The sequence below is a fragment of the Zea mays genome, chromosome 1 (assembly GCF_902167145.1).
Source record: "Zea mays cultivar B73 chromosome 1, Zm-B73-REFERENCE-NAM-5.0, whole genome shotgun sequence".
NCBI classification, from domain to species: domain Eukaryota; kingdom Viridiplantae; phylum Streptophyta; class Magnoliopsida; order Poales; family Poaceae; genus Zea; species Zea mays.
Window position 1 is genome coordinate 235,446,709 of NC_050096.1, and position 19,451 is coordinate 235,466,159.

Sequence of the window (19,451 nt, forward strand, 5' to 3'; positions counted from 1 at the left end):
TCATTTAGTTTTTCTTTTTGCTCCATGTTAAGATTGGCAAAGAGAATACGCAAATTATCCTCCTCATCACTAGCATTATCATCACTAGACGATTCATATTTAGTGGAGGAGTTGGATTTAACCTTCTTCTTTTTGCCGTCCTTTGCCATGAGGCACTTGTGGCCGACGTTGGGGAAGAGAAGTCCCTTGGTGATGGCGATGTTGGCGGCGTCCTCGTCGTCGGAGGAGTCGCTTGAGCTCTCGTCGGAGTCCCATTCGCGACAAACATGGGCATCGCCGCCCTTCTTCCTGTAGTACCTCTTCTTCTCCTTTCTTCTCCCCTTCTTGTCGTCGCCTCGGTCACTGTCACTAGACATAGGACATTTAGCAATAAAATGACCGGGCTTACCACATTTGTAGCAAACCTTCTTGGAGCGGGACTTGTAGTCTTTCCCCCTCCTTTGTTTGAGGATTTGGCGGAAGCTCTTGATGACGAGCGCCATCTCCTCATTGTCAAGCTTGGAGGCGTCTATTGGTTGTCGACTTGGTGTAGACTCCTCCTTCTTTTCTTCCGTCGCCTTGAATGCAACGGGTTGAGCTTCGGATGGGTCGCCAAGCTCGTTGATTTTCCTCGAGCCTTCTATCATGCACTCAAAACTTACAAAATGCCCGATAACTTCCTCGGGGGTCATTTTAGTATATCTAGGATTACCACGAATCAATTGAACTTGAGTGGGATTTAGAAAAATGAGAGATCTTAAAATAACATTTACCACTTCGTGGTCGTCCCACTTCTTGCTCCCGAGGTTGCGCACTTGGTTTACCAAAGTCTTGAGCCGGTTGTACATGTGTTGTGGCTCCTCCCCTTTGTGAAGCCGGAACCGACCGAGCTCCCCCTCGATTGTTTCCCGCTTGGTGATCTTGGTGAGCTCATCTCCCTCGTGCGCGGTTTTGAGTACATCCCAAACCTCCTTGGCGTTCTTCAACCCTTGTACTTTGTTATATTCCTCTTTACTTAGTGAGGCGAGGAGAATTGTTGTGGCTTGTGAGTTGAAGTGCTCGATTTGGGCTACCTCATCCTCATCATAGTTCTCATCCCCTACGGATGGTACCTGCGCACCAAACTCAACAACATCCCATATGCTTTTGTGGAGCGAGATTAGATGAAATCGCATTAAATCGCTCCACCTTGCGTAATCTTCACCATCAAAAGTTGGTGGTTTGCCTAGTGGGACGGAAAGTAAAGGTGTATGTTTGGAAATGCAAGGGTAGCGTAGGGGGATCTTACTATACTTCTTGCGCTCTTGGCGCTTAGAAGTGACGGAGGGCGCATCGGAGTCGGAGGTCGATGTTGATGAAGTGTCGGTCTCGTAGTAGACCACCTTCCTCATCCTCTTGTGCTTGTCGCCTTTCCGATGCGGCTTGTGGGAAGAAGATTTTTCCTTCTTTTCTTTGTGATGAGAAGAAGATTTCTTCTCCTTCCCTTTGTTGGAGGAGCTCTTCTTCTTCTCCCTCCTTTTGGTGCGGGACTCTTCCGATGAAGTGCTCCCGTGGCTTGTAGTGGGCTTTTCGCCGGTCTCCATCTCCTTCTTGGCGTGATCTCCCGACATCACTTTGAGCGGTTAGGCTCTAATGAAGCACCGGGCTTTGATACCAATTGATAGTCGCCTAGAGGGGGGGTGAATAGGGCGAAACTGAAATTTACAAATATAAACACAACTACAAGCCGGGGTTAGCGTTAGTAATAAAGAAACGAGTCCGCGAGAGAGGGGGCAAAGCAAATCCCAAGCGAATAAGCAAGTGAGACACGGAGATTTGTTTTACCGAGGTTCGGTTCTTGCAAACCTACTCCCCGTTGAGGAGGCCACAAAGGCCGGGTCTCTTTCAACCCTTCCCTCTCTCAAACGGTCCCTCGGACCGAGTGAGCTTCTCTTCTCAAATCAAAGCCGGGAACAAAACTTCCCCGCAAGGGCCACCACACAATTGGTGCCTCTTGCCTTGATTACAATGGAGTTGTGATCTCAAGAACAAGTGAGAAAGAAAAGAAGCAATCCAAGCGCAAGAGCTCAAATGAACACGGCAAATCACTCTCACTAGTCACTAGGGCTTTGTGTGGAATTGGAGAGGATTTGATCTCTTTTGTGTGTCTAGAATTGAATGCTAGAGCTCTTGTAGTAGTTGAGAAGTGGAAAACTTGGATGCAATGAATGGTGGGGTGGTTGGGGTATTTATAGCCCCAACCACCAAACATGACCGTTGGCTGGAGGTGTCTGCTCGATGGCGCACCGGACAGTCCGGTGCACACCGGACAGTCCGGTGCCCCTGCCACGTCATCACTGCCGTTGGATTCTGACCGTTGGAGCTTCTGACTTGTGGGCCCGCCTGGGTGTCCGGTGCACACCGGACATGTACTGTTTGATGTCCGGTGCACAGGTATGGGCATGTCTGACGTCTGCGCGCGCTGCGCGCGCATTAAATGCGCCGCAGGGAGCCGTTGGCGCCGAAAAGAGCCGTTGCTCCGCTGGTACACCGGACAGTCCGGTGCACACCGGACAGTCCGGTGAATTTTAGCGGAGCGGCTGCCACGCGAACCCGAGGCTGGCGAGTTCCGGAGACCGCACTTCCTTGGAGCACCGGACATGTCCGGTGCACACCGGACAGTCCGGTGAATTATAGCGCGCCGGCTTCCGAGAATTCCCGAGAGTGAAGAGTTGGAGTCTGAGTCCCCTGGTGCACCGGACAGGTACTGTTCACTGTCCGGTGGCACACCGGACAGTCCGGTGCGCCAGACCAGGGGTGCCTTCGGTTGCCCCTTTGCTCCTTTATTGAATCCAAAACTTGGTCTTTTTATTGGCTGAGTGTGAACCTTTTACACCTGTATAATCTATACACTTGGGCAAACTAGTTAGTCCAAAGATTTGTGTTGGGCAATTCAACCACCAAAATTATTTAGGAACTAGGTGTAAGCCTAATTCCCTTTCAGCGATCTTCTCCGGGTTGGCTTCGATGCCCCGCTTGGAGATGATGAACCCCAAGACCATGCCCTGGGGCACCCCGAGGACCCACCTTTCGGGGTTGAGCTTGACGCTTTTCGCCTCTTTTATGGACTTCGCCGCCATTAGCTTGTGGATCTCCTCGCCTATCGCTCTGCGCTTCTCCTCGTTGAATCGGCGCAGAGACTATTTGACGGGTCAGGCTCCGGCCCGAATAGCCAGCGAGTGCTCGGCGACATCCCTCGGTATGCCGGGCATGTCCGAGGGACTCCACGCGAAGACGTCGGTGCTCGCGCGGAGGAAGTCGACGAGCACTGCTTCCTATTTGGGATCGAGCCTAGAGCCGATCCGGATTTGCTTGGAGACGTCGCCACTGGGGTCGAGGGGGACGGCCTTAACCGTCTCCACTGGCTCGAAGTTGCCGGCATGACGCTTCACGTCCGGCACCTCCTTAGAGAGGTTTTCCAAGTCGGCGATGAGGGCCTCGGACTCGGCGAGGGCCTCGGCGTACTCCGCGCACTCCACGTCGCATTCGAACGCGTGTTTGTACGTGGGGCCGACGGTGATGACCCGTTGGGGCCCGGCATCTTGAGCTTCAGGTAGGTGTAGTTGGGGACGGCCATGAACTTCGCGTAGCATGGCCTTCCCAGTACCACGTGGTAGGTTCCTCGGAACCCGACCACCTCGAACGTCAGGGTCTCCCTTCGGAAGTTGGAGGGCGTTCCGAAGCAGACGGGAAGGTCGAGTCGTCCGAGGGGCTGGACGCGCTTCCGGGGAATGATCCCGTGGAAGGGCGCAGCGCCTGCTCGGACGGAGGACAGATCGACGCGCAGGAGCCTGAGGGTCTCGGCGTAGATGATGTTGAGGCTGCTGCCTCCATCCATAAGGACATTGGTGAGCCTGACATCGCCGATGACGGGGTCGACGACGAGCGGGTATTTCCCCGGGCTCGGCACGTGGTCGGGGTGGTCGGCTTGGTCGAAGGTGATGGGCTTGTCGGACCAGTCTAGGTAGACTGGCGCCGCCACCTTCACCGAGCAGACCTCACGGCGCTCTTGCTTGCGATGCCGAGCCGAGGCATTCGCCGCTTGTCCACCGTAGATCATGAAGCAGTCGCGGACCTCGGGGAACTCTCCTGCTTATTGATCTTCCTTCTTGTCATCGTCGCGGGCCCTGCCACCCTCCGCGGGTGGCCCGGCCCTGTGGAAGTGGCGCCGAAGCATGACGCACTCCTCAAGGGTGTGCTTGACGGGCCCCTGATGATAGGGGCACGACTCCTTGAGCATCTTGTCGAAGAGGTTGGCACCTCCGGGGGGTTTCCGAGGGTTCTTGTACTCGGCGGCGGCGACAAGGTCCGCGTCGGTGGCGTCGCGTTTCGCTTGCGACTTCTTCTTGCCTTTCTTCTTGGCGCCGCGCTGAGTCGACGCCTCGGGAGCATCTTCTGGTGGGCGGCCCGGGGGCTGCTTGTCCTTTCTGAAGATAGCCTCGACTGCCTCCTGGCCGGAGGCGAACTTGGTGGCGATGTCCATCAGCTCGCTCGCCCTGGTGGGGGTCTTGCGACCCAACTTGCTCACCAGGTCGCGGCAGGTGGTGCCGGCGAGGAACGCGCCGATGACATCCGAGTCGGTGATGTTGGGCAGCTCGGTGCGCTGCTTCGAGAATCGCCGGATGTAGTCCCGGAGAGACTCTCCCGGCTGCTGCCGGCAGCTTCGGAGGTCCCAGGAATTCCCGGGGCGCACGTACGTGCCTTGGAAATTGCCGGCGAAAGCTTGGACTAGGTCGTCCCAGTTGGAGATCTGCCCCGGAGGCAGGTGCTCCAACCAGGCGCGAGCGGTGTCGGAGAGGAACAGGGGGAGGTTGCGGATGATGAGGTTGTCGTCGTCCGTTCCACCCAGTTGGCAGGCCAGACGGTAGTCCGCGAGCCACAGTTCCGGTCTCGTCTCCCCCGAGTACTTTGTGATAGTAATCGGGGGTCGGAACCGGGTCGGGAACGGTGCCCGACGGATGGCCCGGCTGAAGGCCTGCGGACCGGGCGGTTCGGGCGAGGGACTCCGATCCTCCCCGCTGTCGTAGCGTCCCCCACGCCTGGGGTGGTAGCCTCGGCGCACCCTCTCGTCGAGGTGGGCCCGACGGTCGCGGTGATGGTGCTCGTTGCCGAGGCGGCCCGGGGCCGCAGGCGCGGTGTTGCGCGTGCGCCCGGTGTAGACCGAGGCTTCCCGCATGAATCGGGAAGTCGCGGCATGAGGTTCCGAGGGGTATCCCTGCCTTCGGGAGGCAGAGCTCTCGGCCCGTCGGACCGTGGCGCCTTCCAGGAGATTCTTGAGCTCCCCTGGATTCGCCGACCCTCGGTGGTGGATGGCTCCGGCATCGCGCGGAGAAGCATCGCTGCTGCTGCCAGGTTCTGGCCGACGCCACTAGATGCGGGTGGCGGCCTAACCCTGGCGTCGTCGGCGACGCGGTGCTGGAAACCCTGGGGCAGATGACGTATTTCTCCGGCCGGGGGTTGGCCCGCCCATGCCTGCCCGACGTCCCAGCGGATCGGCTCAAGCGCTCCTGTTCCCTCATCGAGCCTGGCCTGCACCCCGCGGATTTGCTCGAGCTGTGGGTCATGGCCCCCCGCCTGAACGGGGACCACAGCTAGCTCCCGTGGGATGTCAACGCGGGGCACCGGCCTAGGGAGATCACCATCCTCCGGCATGCCGAGATGATTGCCTTCGGAGGGACCCCCTAGATCGACGTGGAAACATCCGCGGCTTGGGCCGCAGTCTCGTCGTCGAGGCTGCGGCTACCGTCGGAACAGTCGGAGAGGCAGTAGTCACATGCGGTCATGAAGTCCCGCATGGCACTGGGGTTGCCAAGTCCAGAGAAATCCCAACAGATGCTGGGCTCGTCGTCTTCCTCGGACCCAGAGGGCCCGTAGGTCGAGACGTCCGTCAGCCGGTCCCAAGGCGACCGCATGCGAAACCCCAGAGGGTTTGGACTCGCCTCTACGAGAGCGCCCGCCAAAGCAAGGTCGCTAGGCGGGTTGAGGCTGAATCTGAATGACGTGGGATGGGAATCGGTCGGTACCTCTTGGTCGACGAGCGGCGACAAAGTCACGTCGGGAACTGACTGCACCGTCGTCTCAGGTATGAGGGTGACGTCCAGCAAGCTCTCCGCGAGCACGCTGGCGTCGTCCGCTTGCTCGGGATCGGCGTGTCGCGGGGAGACGGCGCTCGTCTTCATCTCAGGCGCGAAGTCGATACCCGGTGCGCCCCTCGTGGGGGTGCCGGTGCCGTCGACTTGCTCGACAGCCGACGAGGCGCTGCCTCCTGCTTGGCCTTGGCTGCCCTGCCTTCCCCTCCGTCGGCGGGGAAGAAAGAGGGACGAGCTCGCAGGTTGTTCTTCCACCACGCGGGGAAGACGTCGTCGATTCCGCCACCGGCGGGCGGGCTGTCGACCGCCATTGTCGTTGTCGTGCGGCGGTGGAAGGAGTATCATGTCGTAGCTGCCGTCGAAGGACATGAACTCAAGACTCCCGAAACAGAGCACCGTCCTGGGTTGGAGAGGTTGCTGGAGACTGCCCATCTGGAGCTTGACGGGAAGCTGTTCGTCAACACGCAGCAGGCCCCTACCTGGCGCGCCAACTGTCGGCGTTTCGAGACCGGGGGGTCCCTTGGGCCGACGAGTGAGTGTCGCCACGTGCCCCAGCCCAGATGGGTCGAGCGCGAGGACGAGCGCGAAGGGGGGAGAGCGAGGCGGCCGGAGACCGGTGTGAGAGAGGTGGGAATCCCGCGGCCTTCGTGTTCGTCCCGCGCCCAGGTCGGGTGCGCTTGCAGTAGGGGGTTACAAGCGTCCACACGGGTGAGGGAGCGAGCGGCTTCCAAGCGAGCGCCTGTCTCGTCCTCGTCCCCGCGCGGCCATCCCTCCCTAAGAGGGCCCCGGTCCTTCCTTTTATAGGCGTAAGGAGAGGATCCAGGTGTACAATGGGGGGTGTAGCAGAGTGCTACGTGTCTAGCGGAGGAGAGCTAGCGCCCTAAGTACATGCCGATGTGGCAGCCGGAGAGATTTTGGCACCCAGCTGGTGTGATGTCGTGGCCGTCGGAGGAGCGATGGAGCCTGACGGAGGGACAGCTGTCGGAGCGGTTGAGTCCTTGCTGACGTCCTCTTGCTTCCGTAAGGGGGCTGAGAGCCGCCGTCGTCACAGAGTATGCAGGGCGCCATCATTGCCTATCTGGCGGAGCTAGCCAGATGGGACTCCGGTCTTGTTCCCTGCGGCCCGAGTCAGCTCGGGGTAGGGTGATGATGGCGCCTCCTGTTGACGTGGCTGGCCTGTGCCCTAGGTTGGGCGATGTGGAGGCTCCTCCGAAGCCAAGGTCGAGTCTGTCTTCCATGGCCGAGGCCGAGTCTGAGCCCCTGAGTCGGGCGAGGCGGAGGTCGTCGGTAGAGGCCGGGGCCGAGTCCGAGCCCTGGGGTCGGGCAAAGCGGAGTTCGTCGTCTTCTGGGGCTGAGCCCGAGTCCGAGCCCTGGGTCGGGCGGAGCGGAGTTCGCCGTCTTCCGGGGCTTAGCCCGAGTCCGAGCCCTGGGTCGGGCGGAGCGGAGTTCGCCGTCTTCCAGGACTTAGCCCGAGTCCGAGCCCTGGGTCGGGCGGAGCGGAGTTCGCCGTCTTCCGGGACTTAGCCCGAGTGCGAGCCCTGGGTCGGGCGGAGCGGAGTTCGTCGTCTTCCGGGACTTAGCCCGAGTCCGAGCCCTGGGTCGGGCGGAGCGGAGCTTCCTATGGTGCCTTTGGCAGGGCCTGACTGCCTGTCAGTCTCACTCTGTCAAGTGGCACTGCAGTCGGAGTGGCGCAGGCGGCGCTGTCCTTCTGTCAGGCCGGTCAGTGGAGCGGCGAAGTGACGGCGGTCACTTCGGCTCTGCCAGGGGGCGCGCGTCAGGATAAAGGTGTCAGGCCGCCTTTGCGTTAAATGCTCCTGCGATTTGGTCGGTCGGTGCGGCGATTTAGTCAGGGTTGCTTCTTAGCGAAGGCAGGGCCTCGGGCGAGCCGGAGATATGTTCGCCGTCGGAGGGGGGCCTCGGGCGAGACGGAAATCCTCCGGGGTCGGCTGCCCTTGTCCGAGGCTAGGCTCGGGCGAGGCGTGATCGAGTCGCTCGAATGGACCGACGCCTGACTTAATCACACCCATCAGGCCTTAGCAGCTTTATGCTAATGGGGGTTACCAGCTGAGAATTAGGAGTCTTGAGGGTACCCCTAATTATGGTCCCCGACAATTATCTTCTTGATGCGCTTCTTCTTCTTCTTCTTGTCCTTTTTGTTCTTGTCGAATTTGGAGTCAACGGTCTCTCCTCCCTTGGGCGTGTAGCCAGAGAGGACTTCCTCCTCCTTCTTGACGGTCACCTTCCCCTTGTCTTTAGGATCAATCTCTTCGGGCGATTAGTCCCTTGATGAACAGAACATCTCTTATACCAATTGAGAGCACCTAAATGGGGGTGAGTAGGTGATCCTGCAAAACTGAACTCAAACAACACAAACTTGATCTAAAATATGAATTCAAGTGAATAAGAACCAAGTTTGAGTAGAGAGGAAGAGAGATGAGAACTCTTCACTTGATTGCTCTCTTAGGTTAAGTATTAATCTAAGAGAAATATTCCAAGTGAATATGAGAACTCGAGAAGACAATAATCACAATAAAATAAACAGACGAGAGACAAAATGATTTTTACCATGGTTTAGCCAATGCCTACTCTATGTTGTGGTGACCTCATTTGGTTAAGGGTTGCACTCTATCCATCTCAAGTGATCCAAAGATTAAACATGAGTGCCATTTATGTCTTCCTTATAACTCAATCCCATTTGTGAGGAATCTCCAAATGTTGGAGTCTCTCACGCCTTACACAAGTGATCAGTGTCAAAATCTAAGTAATGGAGGGAGTAGAATGCGCACACAAGAGCACAACACAGCAAAAACATACACAAATGCAAAGAAGTGAGCGCAACAACAAAGTGACAGAGTAACAACTCAGAAAATGCGCTCAAATCTCTCTCAAACACTTAGGAGGCATGGTCACGAAGTCTCAAAGTTGTAGTGTGCTCAAAGTATGTTTAGTGTCCTCCTCCATGCGCCTAGGGGTCCCTTTTATAGCCCTAAGGGGCATAGGAGTCGTTGCACCTCCATTTAGAAGGCCCTGGTTGTCTTCTATCCGCGGGTGCACCAAACTGTCTTGTGGAGCACGAGACAGCTCCTGTGCAATGGCTACCGAATCGGCTGAATGGTTGCCTTCCTTTTTGGGTGGACACCGGACAGTTTGGTGGAATATCGGGCATGTCCGATGGCCCTCCCGACCATTGCTGCGCTGACGTGGCCAGCGCTGATTGTGTGGCCGACTGTTGGAGCGAGTGAATAGCCTTTGCTCGCCTAGTGCACCGGACATGTCTGGTGATTTTTAGCTAGCGAGCCCTAGTGTTTTCCCGAGAGCAGCCGGTTTGGGCCAGCCGACCAGGCCAGCATCAGACATGTCCGGTGCACACCGGACTTTCCGATGGTGCCCAATCTGGCCCAGCTTCTCCCCTTTTGAGCCAAACTTCTTCCCTTCTTTTTAGCTCGACTCGAGAAGTTCCCTAGCACTTAGATGAACATAGTTAGCAACTAAAACAATTGACTAAGTGCTAGAATCATACCTTTGATCTCTCATTTCAAAAGGATTTTCAATGTGCTCAAACTAAGTCCAACTGCCACTTAACTTGCACAAAGAAGTTAGTAGCCAAATAGCGATGCAAGAAATATAACATAAAATAAGTGCAACTTATTTAAACACTTAAACCTCTTGTTTTTGTGGTTTTGCCCAAGGTTGCACTTTTTGGTCCTTTCATCCCACTCATTTGGACTTTGCATCTTCAATTTGCTCAATTAGAACATGTGCTCATGCTCAAACCAAGATGGTTAGTTCATAGGGGTGTGTTGAGAAGTTAATCACCAAAACACTTAGTGTAAGTGCAATCAACCCTAATTGAGGGTTTTGGTGACTAAATGACAAAACAAACAGAGATTCTAACAAGTTTGCTCCTAGCATGTACACAGTAATTCTACAGACAGGAGAAGCACAGATCTTACGAGCATAAAAATAGAAAGCACAGCGGATTTAAAATTCTACATCAAAAGGCGTGCTCCAAGTGCCTGGAAACAACGGCAGTGTTCTTTTTATAAATTCTTGAGTTATAGGAATCGCCGTGCAATTAAGAGGGATCCGCAATGGTTAAGTAAGTTATGAAATGAGCTAAGTTCAAAATCCTTTGAAATCATCTTCGAGAACATTTTTCCAGATCATGAATGCCCTTGAGAAAAACCATTTTTACTTCCCACAAGAGTTCCATCTTTGTTCTCTTCAAAATATTCAAAAGTTGTTTTTCAGCCCTAGAAACCGGTTCAACCGGGCCTCAAACCGGTTCGACCGGTTTTGGGACTGTTCCTCTGCCATCCCTGCTCTGACCTATCTGACAGTCAGAGCTGTCAGAAAAGTCATTGCAGATCTTTTGGGAAAACTGTTTCAACCGGAATTTTTCCCAGCTCAACCGGTTTTGGATCCGGTCGAGTCTCCGGCTGAGTAGGTTAGTGAACCGGGATCTTCCTGGTGGAAACCGATTCAACCGGTCTGAAAACCGATTCAACCGGTCTGAAAACCGGTTCAACCGGTTTTTATCTCTTTTCTCCCAACGGCTGCCAGCTTTTGGGGCATCCTTTATATACCCCCTACACACTCTCTCTCTTATTTACTACTGCCTCTCCCACGAAATCTTGGCTGACCAAACTCTCAACAAGTGCATTCATTTCACCTCTCACACCCGCAATCGCATCTCCTTCAATCACTTGAAGGATCCTTGGTGTGAGGTGAACTCGATCTAACATGCTGTTAATTTCATCTCGATTCTCCTATTCTCCTTGTTCTTGAGCTCATTGCAAACTTAACCTTGTGCGGATTTGTTACTCTTGGAACCTTGTGTTCCTTGACGGTTAGAGGTTGCTTGGGAGTCTCCAAATTTGTGGACGACCCCAAGAAGTTTGTATCACCCGCTCTTTGAGCATATTTGAGAAGAGATTGCCTTGACCTTTGTGGTCGGCTTGTGGAGGATTAGGGTTGGAAAAGACCCGACCCTTTGTGGGCTCCTCAACTAGGAGTAGGACACCTTTGTGGTGGTTGTCGAACCTCGGGTTATATTGCGTGTTCCTGTGTGTTCTTGTTAAGCGCTTTAAATTTGTTAGTTGGTTCATATTATCTATTCGAGTAGATTTTGTGTAGGGCAAGTCATTAGCAAAATTCTTCACTACTTCATATTTGTTTAATATGTTATCTAATCTAAGTTGAGCAGGTTCAAACTTATTCAGTTGTAATCAAAATCAACTGAACCGGTTTGCACCAGTGCAACTTTAATTTAACCTATCTCGAAGTTTTTAGTGAAAAATTTCAGGTGTAGCCTATTCACCCCCCCTCTTGGCTACTTTCAATTGGTATCAAAGCCTCGTACCTCATTTTACGCTTAACCGCGTGAGGAAACGATCATGTCTACTCAATGGGACCATGTGGATCCTCTCCTCGAGGAAATCCCCATCACATCTTCTGGTGAGGAAGTGGACCCCAAGGTCCTCGACCTCACCATGAAGATCGCCGAGAAGATGTTCCTCAAAATGAAAGAGGAAGATGCTAAGAAAAAGGCCAAAGAAGAAGAATCAAGAAGAAAGGCCGAAGAAGATAAAGGTAAAGGAAAATTTGATTACAATGACGACCTAGTGGATCTTTTGGTGTCGAAGGTGTTGAGCAAGGTAAGTCTCAACACCGAAGGATCATCTACCAAAAGTAAAGGTAACGAATTTAGTAAAGTTCAATTCGATTATTCTAGAAATTTTATTCCCAACTTCTCTTCCGCCCCACTTGGAAAGTTACCAACTCTTAGTGAGTTGAACTATGACGAGTGGGCCGATAAGATGAAGTCGCATTTAATCGGTGTGCATCCTAGTCTTTGGGAGATTGTTAATGTAGGTATGTATAAGCCCGCCCAAGGAGAAGAGATGACTCCGGAAATGATGCAAGAGGTTCACCGCAATGCTCAAGCCGTGAGCATAATTAAAGGAAGTCTTTGTCCGGAAGAATACCAGAAAGTTCAAGGAAGAGAAGATGCCTGAGACATTTGGAATATTCTTAAAATGTCACATGAAGGAGATCCCAAAGCTAAGAGACATAGAGTTGAAGCTTTGGAAAGTGAGCTTGCTAGATATGATTGGACTAAGGGTGAGTCGCTTCAATCACTCTTTGATCCGTTGATGGTGTTAGTAAACAAAATAAGAGTGCTTGGAAGTGAAGATTGGAGTGACTCCAAGGTCATAAGACTATTCATGAGAGCATACAAAGAAAAGGACAAGAGTCTAGCAAGGATGATAAGGGATCGTGATGACTATGAGGAAATGACGCCTCATCAATTATTTGCAAAGATTCAACAACATGAATCCGAAGAAGCCCCAATCAAGGCAAGAGACTCTCATGCCTTGATCTCAAATGAACAAGACACCCCCAAGAAGAACAAAGACCACAAGGCAATGAAAGTGGTCGAGACATCAAGTGATGAAGATAGCTCAAGTGATGAAGACACAACTATGTTCATCAAAACATTCAAGAAATTTGTAAGGAAAATGACAAGTTTCAAAGGAAAGGAAAGAAGAGCGCATGCTATGAATGTGGCCAAACCGGTCATTTCATAGCGGATTGTCCTAACAAGAAGGAACAAGAAGCCAAGAAGGAATACAAGAAGGAGAAGTTCAAAAAGGGAGGCAAGACCAAGGGATATTTCAAGAAGAAGAAATATGGTCAAGCCCATATTGGTGAAGAATGGAACTCCGATGAAGAGAGTTCAAGCTCCGAAGAAGAGGAAGTGGTGGCAAACGTTGCCATCCAATCTACTTCAAGCTCGCAACTCTTCACCAACCTACAAGACGACTCCTACACTCCAACTTGCCTCATGGCAAAAGGAGATAAGGTAACTTTATTTAGTAATGATTTTCCAAATGATGATGATGATGATGAACAAATTGCCATGAAGAATAAAATGATTAAAGAATTTGGCTTGAATGGATACAATTGTCGGTGTTTCGAGACCGGGGGGTCCCTTGGGCCGACGAGTGAGTGTCGCCGCGTGCCCCAGCCCAGATGGGTCGAGCGCGAGGGCGAGCGCGAAGGGGGGAGAGCGAGGCGGCCGGAGACCGGCGTGAGAGAGGTGGGAATCCTGCGGCCTTCGTGTTCGTCCCGCGCCCAGGTCAGGTGCGCTTGCAGTAGGGGGTTACAAGCGTCCACGCGGGTGAGGGAGCAAGCGGCTTCCAAGCGAGCGCCTGTCTCGTCCTCGTCCCCGCGCGGCCAACCCTCTCTAAGAGGGCCCTGGTCCTTCCTTTTATAGGCGTAAGGAGCGGATCCAGGTGTACAATGGGGGGTGTAGCAGAGTGCTACGTGTCTAGCGGGGGAGAGCTAGCGCCCTAAGTACATGCCGTTGTGGCAGCCGGAGAGATTTTGGCACCCAGCTGGTGTGATGTCGTGGCCGTCGGAGGAGCGATGGAGCCTGGCGGAGGGACAGCTGTCGGAGCGGTTGGGTCCTTGCTGACGTCCTCTTGCTTCCGTAAGGGGGCTGAGAGCCGCCGTCGTCACAGAGTATGCGGGGCGCCATCATTGCCTATCTGGCGGAGCTAGCTAGATGGGACACCGGTCTTGTTCCTTGCGGCCCGAGTCAGCTCGGGGTAGGGTGATGATGGCGCCTCCTGTTGACGTGGCTGGCCTGCGCCCTAGGTTGGGCGATGTGGAGGCTCCTCCAAAGCCGAGGTCGAGTCTATCTTCTGTGGCCGAGGCCGAGTCCGAGCCCCTGGGTCGGGCGAGGCGGAGGTCGTTGGCAGAGGCCAGGGCAGAGTCCGAGCCCGGGGGTCGGGCGAAGCGGAGTTCGTCGTCTGGGGCTGAGCCCGAGTCCGAGCACTGGGTCGGGCGGAGCGGAGTTCGCCGTCTTCCGGGACTTAGCCCGAGTCCGAGCACTGGGTCGGGCGGAGCGGAGTTCGCCGTCTTCCGGGACTTAGCCCGAGTCCGAGCCCTGGGTCGGGCGGAGCGGAGTTCGCCGTCTTCCGGGACTTAGCCCGAGTCCGAGCCCTGGGTCGGGCGGAGCGGAGTTCGCCGTCTTCCGGGACTTAGCCCGAGTCCGAGCCCTGGGTCGGGCGGAGCGGAGTTCGCCGTCTTCCGGGACTTAGCCCGAGTCCGAGCCCTAGGTCGGGCGGAGCGGAGTTCGCCGTCTTCCGGGACTTAGCCCGAGTCCGAGCCCTAGGTCGGGCGGAGCAGAGTTTCCTATGGTGCCTTTGGCAGGGCCTGACTGCCTGTCAGTCTCACTCTGTCAAGTGGCACTGCAGTCGGAGTGGCGCAGGCGGCGCTGTCCTTCTGTCAGGCCGGTCAGTGGAGCGACGAAGTGACGGCGGTCACTTCGGCTCTGCCGGGGGGGGCGCGTCAGGATAAAGGTGTCAGGCCACCTTTGCATTAAATGCTCCTGCGACTTGGTCGGTCGGTGCGGCGATTTAGTCAGGGTTGCTTCTTAGCGAAGGCAGGGCCTCGGGCGAGCCGGAAATATGTTCGCCGTTGGAGGGGGGCCTCGGGCGAGACGGAAATCCTCCGGGGTCGGCTGCCCTTGTCCGAGGCTAGGCTCGGGCGAGGCGTGATCGAGTCGCTCGAATGGACTGATCCCTGACTTAATCGCACCCATCAGGCCTTTGCAGCTTTATGCTGATGGGGGTTACCAGCTGAGAATTAGGAGTCTTGAGGGTACCCCTAATTATGGTCCCCGACAACAATGTTATCACCAAATTAATGGAGAAGCTAGATAAAAGAAAAGCAACTCTTGATGCCCAAGAAGACTTGCTCATCCTTGAAAAGGAGAGAAACCTAGAGCTTCAAGCATTGCTACTCAATAAAGATGAAATGTTAGATGTTTTGACTAAGGAAGTTTCTTTAGTCAAGATAACTATAGAGGATAAAGAAAAGGAAGTAATCAATATGAAAACCTCTATAGCTAATCTTGCAAATGAAAAGGATGCACTTGAATCAAGCATGTTAAGCTTGAGTGTCCAAAATCAAGAACTTCAAGTGCAACTTGAAAATTGCAATAACATCAATGCCTCATCTTTAGTGATTGAATCTAAGTCTATCTCCTCAAATAATACCTTTTGCAAACATTGTGCCAAATATCATGCTTCTTGTTGTCTAACTAACCATGCAAGGAAGAAAAGCCCACAGGTGAAGGTCAAAGAAATATTGAAAAGATGGTCTAGCAATGATGGGTTAAAGAAAGTTGAACCCAAGTACAAGTCCCTAAAGCCCAACAATGGAAGAAAGGGGCTTGGGTTCAACTCATCCAAGGAAAACCCTAGCATAGTGCATAAGGGGTGGAGATCCCCCAAGTTCATAGAGGGAACCACCCTATATGATGCCTTGGGGAGGATTCACTCCTCAAATGACAAGTCAACTCAAGTAAAGGTAAACTTGAGATCCACAAAGAGTAAGATGAAGGAAGTGGGATCCTCAAGTGAAGAAAAATTTAATGCTCCTATTTCTCACTCTTATCTTTGTGATTATATGTTGACTTGGGATTTAGGGAAATTGGTTGTTAAATATGTGGGTGCCTACACTAAAAGAAAAGTCATGAAAAGAAGTGTGTGGGTACCCAAGGCTATAACTAACACTGTAGGACCCAATTCAATTTGGGTACCTAAAAGCATAGCCTAAATTTGTTTTGCAGGTCTACTCCTCTGGTGGGTCAAGTTGGGTGCTTGACAGTGGATGTACAAATCACATGACCGGGGAGGAAGACATGTTTCATTCCTTGCAACTAACTCAAGAAGCATAAGAAATTGTGTTTGGAGATAGTGGCAAGAGTAAGGTGATTGGTATTGGTAAAATTCCTATCTCTGACCAACAATCACTTTCAAATGTTTTATTGGTAGATTCTTTAAGCTACAATTTGATGTCCGTTTCACAACTTTGTGGAATGGGTTATAATTGCTTATTTTCTGATGTGGATGTGAAAATCCTTAGAAGGGAGGATTCCTCAGTTGCCTTTACGGGTCGCTTGAAGGGCAAACTTTATCTTGTTGATTTCACAACAAGTAAAGTGGCGCCTGAGACTTGTTTAGTGGCAAAGTCCGACAAGGGTTGGCTATGGCATCGCCGGCTAGCTCATGTCGGTATGAGGAATTTGGCCAAACTTAAAAAGGATAGTCACATCATTGGACTAACAAATGTTGTATTTGAGAAAGATAGGGTTTGTGGCACATGTCAAGCAGGAAAGCAACATGGAGTCCCACATCAATCAAAGAATGTGGTCACAACAAAGAGGCCATTGGAGCTTCTTCACATGGACCTCTTTGGACCTGTGGCTTACATCAGTATTGGTGGTAGTAAGTATGGTCTAGTTATTGTTGATGATTTTTCTCGCTTCACCTGGGTTTTCTTTTTGAGTGATAAAGGTGAAACTCAAGAAACATTGAAGAAATTCATGAGAAGAGCTCAAAATGAGTTTGAGCTCAAAATCAAGAAAGTGAGAAGTGATAATGGGACGGAATTCAAGAACACAGGTGTCGAAGAATTCTTAGGCGAATAAGGAATCAAACATGAGTTCTCGGTTCCCTACACTCCACAACAAAATGGTGTTGTGGAAAGAAAGAACCGAACTCTAATTGAAGCAGCTAGAACCATGTTGGATGAGTACAAGACACCTGACAACTTTTGGGCAGAGGCGGTCAACACCGCCTGTCATGCAATCAACCGCCTCTATCTTCACAAGATCTACAAGAAGACTGCCTATGAGCTTCTCACTGGTAACAAACCTAAAGTTGATTATTTTAGAGTATTTGGTTGTAAGTGCTTTATTCTTAACAAGAAAGTCAAGAGCTCAAAGTTTGCTCCTAGAGTGGACGAGGGTTTCTTGCTTGGTTATGCATCAAATGCGCATGGATATCGTGTTTTCAACAATACCACCGGTCTTGTTGAAATAGTGATAGACGTGACATTTGATGAGTCTAATGGCTCGCAAGGGCATGTTTCTAATGGCACTGCAGGAAATGAAGAACCACCTTGTGAGGCCATAAAGAAACTTGCAATAGGTGAAGTGATACCTCAAGAAAAGGATGATGAGGAAGGAACTTTGTGGATGACCAATGAGGTTTTTGATGTGGGTGCAAAGGTGGTGGGTGACAAATCCTCCACCCAAGCAAACCCATCAACCTCAAGTCATCCAAGTCTTGAAGAAAATCATCAACCCCAAAGGATGCCAACTGTGGTAGAAGATGAACACGAGAGTGTTAATGGTGAAGTGCCTCTTGACCAAATGAATGGTGAGGAGGAGCAAATACAAAGACAACCATCAGTGCCTCATCCTAGAGTCCATCATACCATTCAAAGGGATCATCCGGTGGACAACATCCTGGGAAGCATCAGGAGAGGGGTAACAACTCGATCCCGTTTAGCTAATTTTTGTGAATTTTACTCGTTTGTTTCCTCTCTTGAGCCACTTAAGGTTGAAGAAGCATTGGGTGATCCGGATTGGATAATTGCAATGCAAGAGGAGTTGAACAACTTCACCCGGAATGAAGTTTGGTCCTTAGTCCAAAGACCCAAACAAAATGTGATTGGGACAAAATGGGTCTTTAGGAACAAACAAGATGAACATGGCGTGGTTACAAGAAACAAAGCACGGTTGGTTGCCCAAGGCTACACTCAAGTGGAAGGACTTGATTTTGGTGAAACATATGCACCGGTAGCAAGGTTAGAGTCAATTAGAATATTAATTGCCTATGCTACTAACCATGATTTCAAGTTATATCAAATGGATGTCAAGAGCGCATTTCTAAATGGACCACTACAAGAGAGGGTCTATGTGGAGCAACCACCGGGCTTTGAAGATCCAAGGAAGCCAAACCATGTTTATCTACTTCACAAGGCACTCTACGGGCTTAAACAAGCCCCTAGAGCTTGGTATGATTGCCTTAAAGATTTTTTAATTAAGAATGGGTTTACAATAGGAAAAGCTGACTCTACATTATTTACTCGCAAAGTTGACAATGAATTATTTGTGTGCCAAATATATGTCGATGACATTATATTTGATAGTACTAATGAAAAATTTTGTGAAGAGTTTAGCAAAGTAATGACGAACAGGTTTGAGATGTCTATGATGGGCGAGCTCAAATACTTCCTAGGATTTCAAGTCAAACAACTCAAGGAAGGTACTTTTCTATGCCAAACCAAATATATACAAGATATGCTCAAGAAGTTTGGCATGGAAAAGGCAAAGCACGCCAAGACTCCAATGTCATCAAATGGACATCTCGACCTAAATGAAGAAGGATGGTGCGTCGGAGGAATCCGTCTGTTGTTGAATCCGACTCTTCCGACGAACAAGAGATTCATGAAGAAACTCCCCCGCGTTCCAGATCCGAACATGGGCGAGGATCTGGGAACGTCATGCAAGGTGGTGAGGCCTCCAGGTCTCATGGAGCTCGCGGTCGGACGGCCCGGAATCCCTCCGGTCGGTCCCGACCCGCGACAAATTCACAAGCATGGGAAGCAACAAGTGATGATGATGGTGGAAAAGATGATGAGATTGACCTTCCCCCTGCCCACACTCCTGTTATTCGAGGGTTGGTCCTCCACCGGGCGGAGACCCGTCGTTCTGGCAATGAGCCAGTTACTGATTTTACTGCCAGCGGGGGTTCTGCACTTCTTCAGGACATCCGCTTTCAGAATCCTGCATTGCGCATTCGTGATGCCAAGATTGATGGGAACCGATTCTGGACTCTCCAGCATGTGGATTTTTACAACTCAGTAATTCTTCCCAAGAAACATCAGCCCATACTGCATCAGCGGTACATCAACTGGGAAGGATGTGAGGCTATTGGAGACCCGGAGATGACACAGGCGTTGGGGGCCTGTGAAAGAAAGAAGATGAAGAATATAATGACATTCCAATATGATTGGAATGATGAGGTCATTGCCCAGTTTTACTCCACTCTTTGGATCAAGCTAGCCGATGAGGAACGTCCCTACAACTTTCCTTATCTTAATTTCTACATTGAAGGCAGCTGGTACAAGGTGAGCTACCGTCGGTTCGCTCACATTCTTGGATTCACTGATAATGACATTTCTGGTGATAAGATCAAAATCCATGATTTCCGCCAACCTACCAAAGATGAAGCCAGAGATCTTCATCTCTCTGAGTCTGGAAAATATTGGGAGTCCCCAAACATGCACAAGTATTACAGATATATCAACTCTCTCAGCAGGATGACCCTCATTCCCAAAGGGGGTAACCAGATGAATATTCTTGGTGAGAGCAAGGTCTTGCTCTCATTCATGAAGCCCAACAGCTCAGAGAGCATCAACGTCTTTGATATGATCTGGCATGAGATTATCCATGCTGCCTGCTTTCCACTTAAGGGATGT